This window comes from Thermobia domestica, chromosome 5 (assembly GCF_964235325.1).
Source record: "Thermobia domestica chromosome 5, izTheDome1.hap1.1, whole genome shotgun sequence".
Taxonomy (NCBI): domain Eukaryota; kingdom Metazoa; phylum Arthropoda; class Insecta; order Zygentoma; family Lepismatidae; genus Thermobia; species Thermobia domestica.
Genome location: NC_137458.1, coordinates 234,107,742 through 234,120,180, shown reverse-complemented (window position 1 = coordinate 234,120,180; position 12,439 = coordinate 234,107,742). Strand labels below are relative to the sequence as shown.

Below are 12,439 nucleotides of genomic sequence, written 5' to 3'. Positions count from 1 at the left end.
TATTTTTATTATCTAAGTTATTTCTGTTTCTTGCTGAAATATGGTATTATATATTGCACAAAGATCACTCGAACTTTCATTTTAGATAGTATTGAATTTTGCAAAAGGTTGTTTATTATCAAAAAATGGTGTATATGAAGTAAGTATAGGAAATAATTTAGATACAGCACTGGAAATATCATATAACTTATACATATAGAAGTCTTGTTCTGCTCTATTCTATAAAAAATACTGTAAGTTTTGTGTTGGCTATCTTATTCCACAAAGACATTGATCGTTTTATATTTTAGTTTACATAAATTTACAAATATGAAAAAATCTTATTTCCTTAGGGCAATAGCCTACGGAAAATAGTGCCACACCTTCGTGATAAACAATACGAGTAAATATAAGATAGGTTAGCAGCAGGAAAAAGAGCTGTTAACACTTATAAGTATGTTCTTGCACTTATGCACAATAGAATTCACTGGATCAGTTTCTGTTCATGGACTTTAAATATGTGAGATCCTGGAAATATACGGTTAGCTCATTTATACTGAATTGACTATTAGAAAAAATAATGAGAATCCTGAATGAAACCTTAATAGTCGAACGAAGTACATAATAGAAAATAATAAAGAAAGGAAAAGGAGAATACTTTAACAAATCATGTTCGTTTCCACCGTTTCAATCTGAAAAATTAATCCTCAGATGAATATGGTAACTCACTGATCCCTTATGTCCGTATGTGTTGCTCTACAAATTCTCAACTAATTGGAGTATTTACTTCGGAAACTTCCTAACAGTAGTTGCTAAAATCTGTTCTCTCACTATATTCTATGCGGATTTATTTCCTGAAAATGCCCCACTCTAATATTTGAAAGGTGAGCAGTATTATTTATGAGGTTCATGGCAAGACTGAAAAAAAAAACCGTTTAACAGTTTATATTAAAAATATAATATACAATTTACATGTCCTTTCCACATCACTATACTAACGTACTTTGTGTGAAATGTTCATTTATATTGTAGTTTAACTCAATGACTGGTTGATGTTTGAATTATGTGAGACCATTGTTATTGTGTTTGACTAATGAATAGTTTAGTCGTTGCCAGGTTTTTAAAAACCTGTTCGACTGGTGTACCACCTTAAGTCTTTTATACAACCGGGGCCGTGGTGGCTCAGTGGTAGAGCGTCCACCTCTGGTGCATGGGGTCCCGGGTTCAAACCCTGCTCCCGCCAAGTGAACTTTGTGGTGGACAAACAACGTGTGCGTGGGTTTTCTCGGGGTTCTCCCGTTTCCTCCCACTTTCTTCATTCCACCATTTCATTCATTTCTCATAATCACCGTCTCCTTTAGCCTAACCGACATAATCGTGGGACGTAAAACTCAAATATTTCATTTTCATTTTCATTTGTACAACCAACAGTGGCTCGCGTAGCACAGGTTGAAAACCTCCCGCCAATACGTCTTGACGAATAATAATAAGCAAGAGTAAATATTGTGACGTTATTCGAGATATTAATATGTAAAGTAAATAGTAAAGTAAAGTAAATAATAATATGTAGCTAATTTGGTACTGAAACAAGTGTTCAATCTATTTGGAAGCTGTAGTCTATACTTGTTACTATGCTTTTCTTGCTTGTTTATTTATTGAAATTAGCGTCCTTTTTAAGCACCGAGACTATACGAGATGTGGACCTACAATTTAAGGTGGAATTGAACCACGGTAATTCAGTTAAAATTCATTACTTTCCCACATGCAACCAAATCAAGAACACATGCACTAAAAGCGACTAGCACTAGATCAACGGGAGAACCATGTTACTACACTGATTGGTTAAGTTGGGTTCTTAATTTGCTGCAGTACCACACTCCAATACTGATATTTTAACTATTTTCCACTTTGAGGATATCATGTTTTTGCAATAAACGGTTCATGACTTCAGGACAAGTTATCCAGAAAAATCAAAATACGCTCCTTGTTATATATTTCTTTGTTCATAATAATGATAATAATTGAGGGCTTCGTTTTTCCCTGCAAATATGTACAACTTACTTTTGAAGAGCTTTATTCGATTGGTATCTTAATTAGGATAATGGTACATTAGTCAATCTTAAGAAGCAATTGCCAATTTACTAATATCCCTTTTTCGTGATCTTTTGTTTCAAACTAATGAACACAAATAACTCACTGTATGTCGTGATATTACTGAAAGAAAGCCTTTTAGTTTTATCTTTCTAAAACGGTAGAGTTTGACGTGGTCTATATTCAGTTCTGTTTTGTTTTTGGAGCTCGTATGCTGTTGTGCAAGTGATTACATTGTTCTGGGTTCGAGATCTTAATTTGTTAGTACTAAATGTCTTGTTTTGTATTTCTTTACACTATCAGTTATTCACAGTATGTAATGGAACTTATGGAAGTGCATACTCACACTCGCTTGAACTCAGTAACTAAAGATTCTAGTGAAAACTCTCAACTTAAAAGAATTCGCTGGAAATTATAAAACTTGTATATCTTTTTACTATTATAACATTCTCTTGTATAACTTTAAGTAGCTTTAAACTTTCGATTCTTTCATTAATCTCATATTTTTAAATATTCAAAGTTTATGTTGGTTGAGGGAGGAGACATTAGGCTTTAATCTACTTACCAGTCTAAGCTTTAAATGTCAAGACATGTGATTGGCTCAAAAACAAAGTGTAATAGTGTTCTCGCAGTATTGAAATGTACTCTCGTCTTTGCACCGTGACGTAAAATCATTGTCTTATTTAAAAAGCATTAATTACAACATTAATCTTTCTCTTTCCTTCTTCTCTTTGTATATAGATTACGAATATATCAGAATATTTCTCTAATGTTTCTTTTTTCCTTTAGTTTAACTAAATATTGTTATACTTTCTAACACTTTTTTAAACTCTTCCTCTTAACTTTTCTGTAAATCTCGATTAATTTTGCGACATTTTTCCCTGCTTAATACATTTTTGAAAGTATTTTTAGTATATTTTTTATCGGTTTTCATAATATCTGATAAATCTCCTGATTTTTATTCAGTATCAAGAAGCGAACGATATGATACTATCAGACTACTCTTCTTCACACGAGGAGAATAAGGTTTATGTGAAATATTTGAAAGATCTTTAAATTCTTCTGGTTTCAAAATGCTTGTTGATGTAAATTTGATTTCACTAGTATTACTTATAATGCTCATAATCATTTCTAAATATCTTTTTACAATGTTACGACTGAGTAAAGGGTTTCCCCTTGCTCTAAAGCGTTAGATTCACCTCAATCCAAGTAGATCGTTAAGTAAAATCTTTAGCCATTACCATAACCCTAAAATCCATTTGCTTTGTCAGATATGTTTACAAATATATTTTCTCAAGTTAAAATCAAATTAAATCACTTACATGTATCCGAAATATCAAACTTTTATGAGTTCCTTTTTAAAGTGTTATTTAACTTTCATATCCATGAAAAGGAATTTTCCTAAATCTACTTTTACATGTCTTTTTCTAATCTAGAAATTTAACCAGAATAACTTCTTACATGAGACACTCATATTTTGCGTCAAAATGTATAATATCATTTTTGGTGGCTGTACATTAAGCATTTAAAAAGAAATTGGTAGTAATAAAGGGAAATATTTTAATCAAATAACGTCTTTCTGTAAACATTTCATGAGTTTCTTGCATACAATTTTATACTTTTATCAAGTATTTAGAAGTATTTATTTTTGGAATTTAATAAACAAAACAATTTTGTGAGCCTTAATAAGAAAAACATTTTTGTTAACGTTTTATGCAATGAAGATTTCATAGTGAAAATGTTGTTGTAAACGTTTAATAAACTAAAGCTTCAATAAACAAAATGTATAAATATAATTACCTAAATGTTTTGCACATTTTAATACACTGGATATTTCTGTAAATATTTAGTAAGTAAAACATTTTGTAGATTTTTTTTAAAAATGAACTTTCATTTTTTAAAATTAAACTAAATATTGATGTTAACATTGAAAAACAAATTGTTTCAATAAGAGTTTAATTATTATTATTAATCCTGTATATGCAAAAGTTAACTAAGATACAAACAATATTAGGAAAGCGTTTAGCTAAGTATACGTTTTGAAAATCTAATATGTAAGAAGTATTGGGAGGACGTATCCAAAGATGAATATCTTGACTAGGTCAGTTTAAGGTGGAATATGAACCACATGTGGTGCTAGTTGGAATCAAACCACGGTCTGTCGCACCAAAGGTAGAAACGATGATCATTCAGCAGGAACTATAAACTATAGACTTATGGAATCTCCGTGTGTAGAAGGAAAGGGGGGGGGGCAGTGATGAAAAGGAATAATGTATACTCATGCTCCTAAATCTTATATTATTTAATTCTATCTTCGTTTATACCAGCGTTTCTCAACTTTTTTTCCTTTGGGGCACACCAAAGTATGTATCAAACTTTCGCGATACCCTTGCGCAGTGCTGCATTTAGGAGCTCGACACCCCTTCCCTTTTTGTGTCGGCTTTCACGATAATTACATGTTTCATCACCCTTTCATCCCTAACTTAAATACAAAACTTAACTAAATTATGCTTAATTAGTGAATTAATAATTTATTACAGTTAAATAGTACTCACTAGATGTTACAGCTACAACTATGTAATAAAAAAATAACGAATAAGAAATATGTTCCGAATTATTTTTAGATTTCTTACGCTATAATTAAACATATTAGAATAGTAAAAGAGGATTCTTCATGAAATAGTATATTTGATCTTGATTTTTTAACTTTTTCATACGAAATTTTTTAAAAATATTATTTAATTTTTAAATTTTACGCCCTTCAAAAATTTTGCGCTCTAGACACGGACACGGACCTAGTTGGCCAAATGCGGCACTACCTGCATGTGATTTGTTTCCAAGATGGAAAAAAACAAATATAAGAATAGTCTACATCAAGGCGCAAAATTTCCACACGCACTTGCTAATAAAAAATTATGGTCGCAAGTATTTCTTTATGTGCAAATTATGAGAGGCACACCCCCACTCCCCACGGCCTTTGGTTTGACAAAGAAGATTACATCAGGGTATAAAATTTTAAAACCAATCAATTAGATTAAATATAATCAATTTTGAATTGGACAATTCGTATACATGTTTAAAAAATATCTTACTTTAAGATTTTACGTTTGTGTAACGCTCTCTCTTTCTGCACTGAAGTATCAGTTGTCGATTACGACTTTCGGATCAAAGTTCTTAAGTGAAGGCCCGTTGATTGAAATCGTCAGCAAATCATCCAGTAAGGAGGGACGAATTACAACATTGTGAACACTTCACTTTCCATGTCCGTTGTGAAGACTTCACATTCGTGTTTTCTCTCACTCAGTATCAATCACTTTCGTGCGAAAAAGAACCTGGAACCCTGTGAGTTAGACAGAAACCATTTCTACTGAGCACTGGTCAACCGCGCTAAATTGCTAGTGGCGACCGGAAATTTTACGCCCTGGTCTACATACAATACATATTTTATTATGGAACGATTATGAGATACAAGGTGTAAGAGGCAAGTGTGAAATCAAGTCCATTGGCTAAACTTTTTTATTTTCTGCTCAAGATAATTTGTTTGCGGAAGATCTTAGAAGACATTCAAAATTTTGCGATACATTTGACATGTATTCGCGACACACCAATGTGTTGCGACACAGAGGTTGAAAAACGTTGGTTTACACTAAACTTTGTATTTTTTTATTAAAGCAATTTGTTAAAAAAAGAAAAAAAGGTTTATTCTGGAGCTGTCATTTGGAAAATGCAGGGGCCATCTGGACAGTGTACTTTCTCCACTAGTTTAACAAGCGCTTAATACAATGCTAAACGTGAGTAAAACTCTTTGCACCTGTACACTTGTTTATGAGTCGCTTTTAAAGAATGAGTTTAAGGAACAGAAAGAAAACGAAGAAGAAACTAGATCAGTCTAGAAGCTTCATTCTCCTCCAACACATTATTTTCACTGTTGAGTTCGAATCTACCTGGGAACCGGTCTCGTTAACATTATTCTATTCACGAAACAACGTAACTTGTATTACTTTAGATTTATTGGGTTTAGTGGTACCAGTTGATTGAACTCCAATGATGCCAATGAGGGAATTTCGCTTTTATTTAAGAAAGAAAAAAATACATTTGAAAGGAAACAACCACCAACATACGATTTAGAATTGATATGATTTGCTTTCACTACGTGGAAGTTAATATATAACTTTTAACTTTGAATTAAAGTTAACTTTGCTCTACATTATGGAGGAAAAATCCAGAAATACTGTTGCCAAATGGAATATTAAATTAACTTTTGTTATATTTTAATGTTGAGTTACGAATGTTTACACATGATAATTCTGACAACAATAATTTGGTATTTCTTTACAATTTAATAAGTGTATTTTCTTTTTTATTGTACTATTCAGTATCAAAAGAATAAAACAATTATATTTCATGTTCCAATATGTTCATTATTCACTTACTATAAACATTCCTAATTGTGCCTTGCAATTTGGAAAATTCTGATCATTGTCCTCGACACGGCAACGTCGAAAATATTATGTCGGTTACATAACACAATTGAAGGAGTGTAATATGGTGCGATGAATCATATGTCTGCGAATCAAATTAGTATCGTGAATAACGTGTGCATGTACCGAGTAGATAAAGCGAACATCTAGTAAAAGAGGGAATGTCATACCTAAAACAATATTATGTAGGACTGCATCCAAAACATTCTGAATTCATTTAGGGATGGACGAATACTGATTTTGGATCATATTGAATTGAACTGATTTTTTGTGGCTGCAACACTGAAAAGCATTATGCAAAGATAATTGTGGGAGGAAACGTCTCATTCAACTTCTAGTTTATGTTCATATGTCTAATATGTGGAGTAGATGATGGACTCTTTGATTAGATGTCTTTGCCATCTTTCTCTTCTCATGTGGGTGGAGCACATCTGATGATTCATTTGCCTGGTAATTTCACTAGGCGAATAGGCATATGCGTAACTGACAGCAGCTTTACAAGGAGCTTGTGGCTCCTTGTAACAAAATATCAAGTGTATAGACTTATTACTGCTGGATTATAGTGTGGAGTGTATTTATATGACAAGCATTAGGCGCTCTAGTGGTTATAGAAGATGACTGACGTCTGACTGATGTCTGGTATCGCAGTCTAGGCACATTCACCAGATTTGACGGACTGGGAACATCCCTCTTTGTTTAACGTTCCCGCACGTAGCTATTGCAAATTCCAAGACGATAACTCTTCTAGGAATAGCTCATGTTCTGTTCGAAGAACAGAGTACTGATTTTAAGAATTTCCCGTAATCCCGCAACTCCCTATATCTCAAATTCATTGCATATTTCTGGGGGATCATGGAACGGCATGTCCAATCACTCTAGACAATTCCTACCTTTACTACTCTCAATGCTATACTACGAGCAATTGATTGATCATATCAGCGGGCGATTACTGATATCTTATTGCATACGTGTGTCGCCTAGTCGCTGCCATTATAGATGAAGGGACTTGTCTACTATTAGGTAAGTGGTCATGGTTTAGTGATCAAACGATAGATATATCATGTATAGGGCGTTCAATGCGCAAGGTAATTAAAATTTACTTTTGATCAATTTGGACATAATTTTATCTTTAAGATCCCTATCTGGAGCTCCTTTCAGAGATTAAGAGGTTAATGTCCAGCTTAAATAACTCTTATAATTAAAAAAAAAAAAAAAGTGCTAACTATTCCATGTACCCTACTCTACACATTTTATGCCTCTTTTCTCACAACTTCGGTAACAACTTAATTCTCTTCTGCTCTAAAAGCCTCAATTTTATTTACTGTGAGACATATATATATATATATATATATATATATATATATATATATATATATATACCTGTTATACAATATATACTGACACTCATACTCACACAATATATTATACAGAAACTCCAGGGATCAAAAAGTACAATGTACAGACTATCCAAGGCATCTAGATGATTACTAATTACAACTTCGCTTTGATTGTATGTCTGGTTTTCATAATCTCATTATTGCGAAAAAGATAAAAAAAAAAAAAAAAACACACATACGAGTCGTTGCAAAATGTTGATATATTTAAACAAGTTCTGAGTAGGAATAATAAGATTACTTAATCTCGTTAACATCATGAGATAATGATTTTGTGTTTCAACTTTTCTAAAAAAAATTAGATTCTCATCTGGGATAGAGAGTTTCTTGTGGCGTTTTGCCATGTTTGATGCGGTTTTCCATGTTCGCTTATTTTCTGACTGTTTAGTGCATAAATATTAAATTCTATTTCTTAAATATTGTTGGTAAGTTAATTGCAGCTAGTGTAAGCGAATTTCTATTATTTGTCTCAAGTGTGTATCTCCGTGTTCCACTATCATTTTCCTAAAATTTGACAATTTTTTTATCAAACTTGGCATGCATTTACCTTTCACGTCACAAAATTAGCCTGTTGTTTTGAATGAAATTCGTCAAGGATAAGATATGGAGTGGGTAAAATCAATATATCGTTTCAAATTAGTATACACACATAATATGGTAATACGAGTAAATAATTTTGCGTATAATTTTGTGAAAAATATTTAACAAGTTTCCTAAGATTTAGATCTATATGAAACGTATTGTGTGCTTTCTTTCGGGCTTCTCAATTTAGTCTTTTTCTTTGGGTTGGCATTACTCTTAGGAAAAAGGGGTCAATATTTTTTCTACTTAAAAAGATGTTACATTTTAGCTTAAAATAAAAAACATGAATTTACCGGAAGCTTAAAAATTACATTTCTTTGTTGATGAATTTCGTGCTACCGTGTTAAAATCTACAACAAATTTTTCCTTCGCTTGCACAAGACGAAAAAGAAAAAGAAGTATATTTTAGACTATAAGAACTAGATTGACTTAACAGAATCTAAAATGATTGAAACCTACAAAATGTTGGAAAAATCAAAATGAAATGAAATGAAATCTGTGAGTTTTACGTCCCACGGTTATGCCGGTTAAGCTAAAGGAGACGGTGATAATGAGTAATGAATGAAATGGTGGAATGAAGAAAGTGGGAGGAAACGGGAGAAAACCGAGAAAACCCACGCACACGGTGTTTGTCCACCACAAAGTTCACTTGGCGGGGAGCTGGGTTCGAACACGGGACGCTCTACCACTGAGCCACCGCGGCCCTACATAATGGTGGAATTCGAATACAGTGAAGTGAAGAATAAATAAAATATATTTAAGGAAAAATAGCTATGTTGCTTAACGAAGAACGTAGTTGCTCCATTTAGTGACCCTTGTTCGGACTAGACTGGAATTCGACTTTAAAACCAAATCCATATTTCTTCATTGTTACTTGAGTTTACTTTTAAGAATCCAATATTGTCTTTTCAGACCGGAATCTTAGAAACGAGATTCTTTTTTCATTGTTTCTTTAATTCAGAATAATATTTATCAGAATCTTCAATTGTCGTCTTCACCATGACCACGTTTCCTAAGATTAAAATGTGTCAATAAGTTTCATTAAAAGGTTAGTATGACAGTTATCACTATAGAGAGGCAAAACTAGAGACCTACACACTCATTTCTCTTGAGGTCGGGCCGGGCTGGGGCCGATTAATTGCAATTCTTTAATAATTATTGACATTCGTTAAACAATAATTAGAATAAAGGCAAACGTTGAAGAAGTGTGCCCGTGAAAAATGTTACAAAATGAAACTTCGAAAATTTATCGGGCCCGGGCCGGGCTTGGGCCAAGAATTTTAAAAAAACTTATCGGGCCGGGCCGGGCTCGGACAGAAAATCTCCAATCGGCCCGGGCTGGGCCGGGCCTACGTACATTCGGGCTGGATTGGGCTCGGGCCGAAAAATTCGGCCCGTGCAGGTCTCTAGGCAAAACTATGAAGAATGTATATCATCTTAAATTTATCTCATATATTCATTAACTTCTCTAATTCCTGATGCAGACATTCAGTCCAGAAGGTCTATCAGTATTTTTCCGGCCGTCCCAGACTGAGTGAGGTTTCCTGGGTTTTCCTCATTTACACCAGGCAAATGCCAGAATGGTCTTAACATACAGGTCCAAGGACGCTTCCTTCCTGACTTCCCCGGATAGTGTGTCCTCGCCCGTTGGCTGTGGATATCATCCCTCGTACGTGACGGGCTTAAGACCGTAGATAATGGTAATACTCAGAAATATGTATGAATAAAGTAAATAAATATTTTTTCTAAAACACATAAGTCGTAGGTTTACACTGTTATCTGTCCATACTGTCATATAAAAAGTACCAAAACCATATATAGATAAAATCATTCAATTTGGACAGATTTTTGTCACGAAAACAATGATAAGAAAATATTTTCGGAAACAAGTATCACGAAGGGGTAAAAGAGGGCACAAAGTTTTTTTTTAACTATAAAATATCCAAGATCACCCATCCTGGGGGGAGGCAAAGTGTCCGGGCATCCCCAATGCTCTTGTGGGTCCTATGTATTTTTATTAATCTGTATTTTTATACGTATTTTTGTTATATGTATTTTTATGAATATACAATATTTGGCATAATTTGAATTCAATTTTCCATAAAATCCTGATATGTGTCTTCTTAGACCCTTGTCTGCAACCAAACACAAATCTGAATGCTCCCCCCGAATGTTACAGAGAAATTGGTGCACTTGAAAGTATCACAAGAATCCTTGAAGTTAGGAACCTGAAATTAGGTATATAAACTTCGTATTATTTTTAATAGGAAGTTTATATAAATAATTTCAGTTTCGCAACTTTCTTCCAGAAGACGTGTTTCAGAGGTTTTGGAAATTTCGCATCTGAAGGGGGAAAGGGGCAAGATCTATAATATTTCAATTTTCCCATTATTTATTTAGAAAATGTCGCATGTAAGGATTTACTTAAATTGGAGGTTTAAAAAAAGATTTCAACTCTTACCTGAAAAAAATGGGATACGTATTAGAGTCTTTTCGAATATTCTGTTCCGAAGGGCGATGGAGAAGGGGCAATTTCTACAATATTTAAAATGTAAGAATTTTAGTAAATAGAAGTGGGAGATGGAAAATTTGGTACCGGTATGTAAAATCTTAACTAAAAATAATAGGAAACATGTTTCAGCGTTTTCGAAAATTCATTTAAGGAAATGAATTATATTTCAATATTTTTTCTCGCCATTGAAATCGATGTTATATATCATCACGGAGTAATGGCTGTATCGTTTGATATGGACTTCGGATGATAGTTACCACGAGGCTCTAACAGGATTTTTGTCATTTTACTTTCATTCTAATGATAATCCTAAGAGGGAAGGGGTTCAAAATATAAGCCAAAAGTAGAATATAACATGAAGTTAGGGAGATGTAACTTGGTACTCAGGCTCCTTACTAAATAAAAATTGACATGTTTGCAAGTGTTTTCGTAAAATCAACTTCTAAAGGAGTCAATTTCTAAAATATTTTAGTTTCTCCTTTCATATTCAAAAAAATCGTTATAGTGATGAAACGTGTGCATCGTTGAAAAGGAATTTTTGAACATTTACACTTGGACTGACCCGGATATTTCTTAATTCACTTTGATTGAAATGAGTGTCTTAATATTTATTTATTCAAAATTAACGGCTTCATTGTCTATAGAATGCATTTCTGAGCATAGTTAACTCTTGGGACGAGCTGAGATTTTCATTTTAATGTGATTAAGATAAGAATAGTAAGGAGAGAAAGAGGATGCAGATAATCTTTCAAATATGCTTTCTGTACGTAGAACAGGTATTTCAGCAAGTTTCAGTAAATGAAAGCTTACCGTTAACAATTAGATTTGTTGATATATACTCTACTCTAAAGGATAAAGTAACATATAAAGGGGTAAGTTTCCTAACGATAGTAACATATAACTGGTGCAAGGGGTTCGATCCCAAGCGACGTAAGTTTTTGGTGGCAGACATCGTGCCCGTGACTTGTTTCGTGTTTTCCTTTTTTCTCCCAAATTCTCATTCCACCAGTTATTTATGATGATCTTTCAGTTTCAGTAATCATTGTCTCCTTCACACGACAGGGCATAAACATAGGACATCAAAGAGAAATTTCATTTCTGTAAAATACAAAGAAATACAAGCCAGGGAACATTCAACTACTCGTATCACCATCCCAATTTCCTCAATGTTGCGTTTGAGTCACATAGCTCTGTCCTTAGTGGGATATAGTGAAGTATTTTATTTATTTAAATATGTTGGATATACAAATAAATAATGCGTTGGGATTATTTCTTTTCTCATAAAGTAAAATGAATCAAATGTAAAGAAAGATCCTACCGGAAAGAATAGGTTCATTCCACTTCGAAATGCGCGAGCAATTGATTTTGATAATGTAGATAATACCTCTACCTTAACCTTA

At 33.3% G+C, this 12,439-nt stretch overlaps 1 protein-coding gene across 1 annotated transcript in view; it reads right to left on the bottom strand.

The window, feature by feature from the left end:
• The window catches only part of LOC145684800 (cuticle protein 8-like), a 109,518-nt gene that overhangs the window by 65,793 nt on the left and 31,286 nt on the right, over positions 1-12,439 (bottom strand). The gene's annotated exons all lie outside the window — the stretch shown is intronic.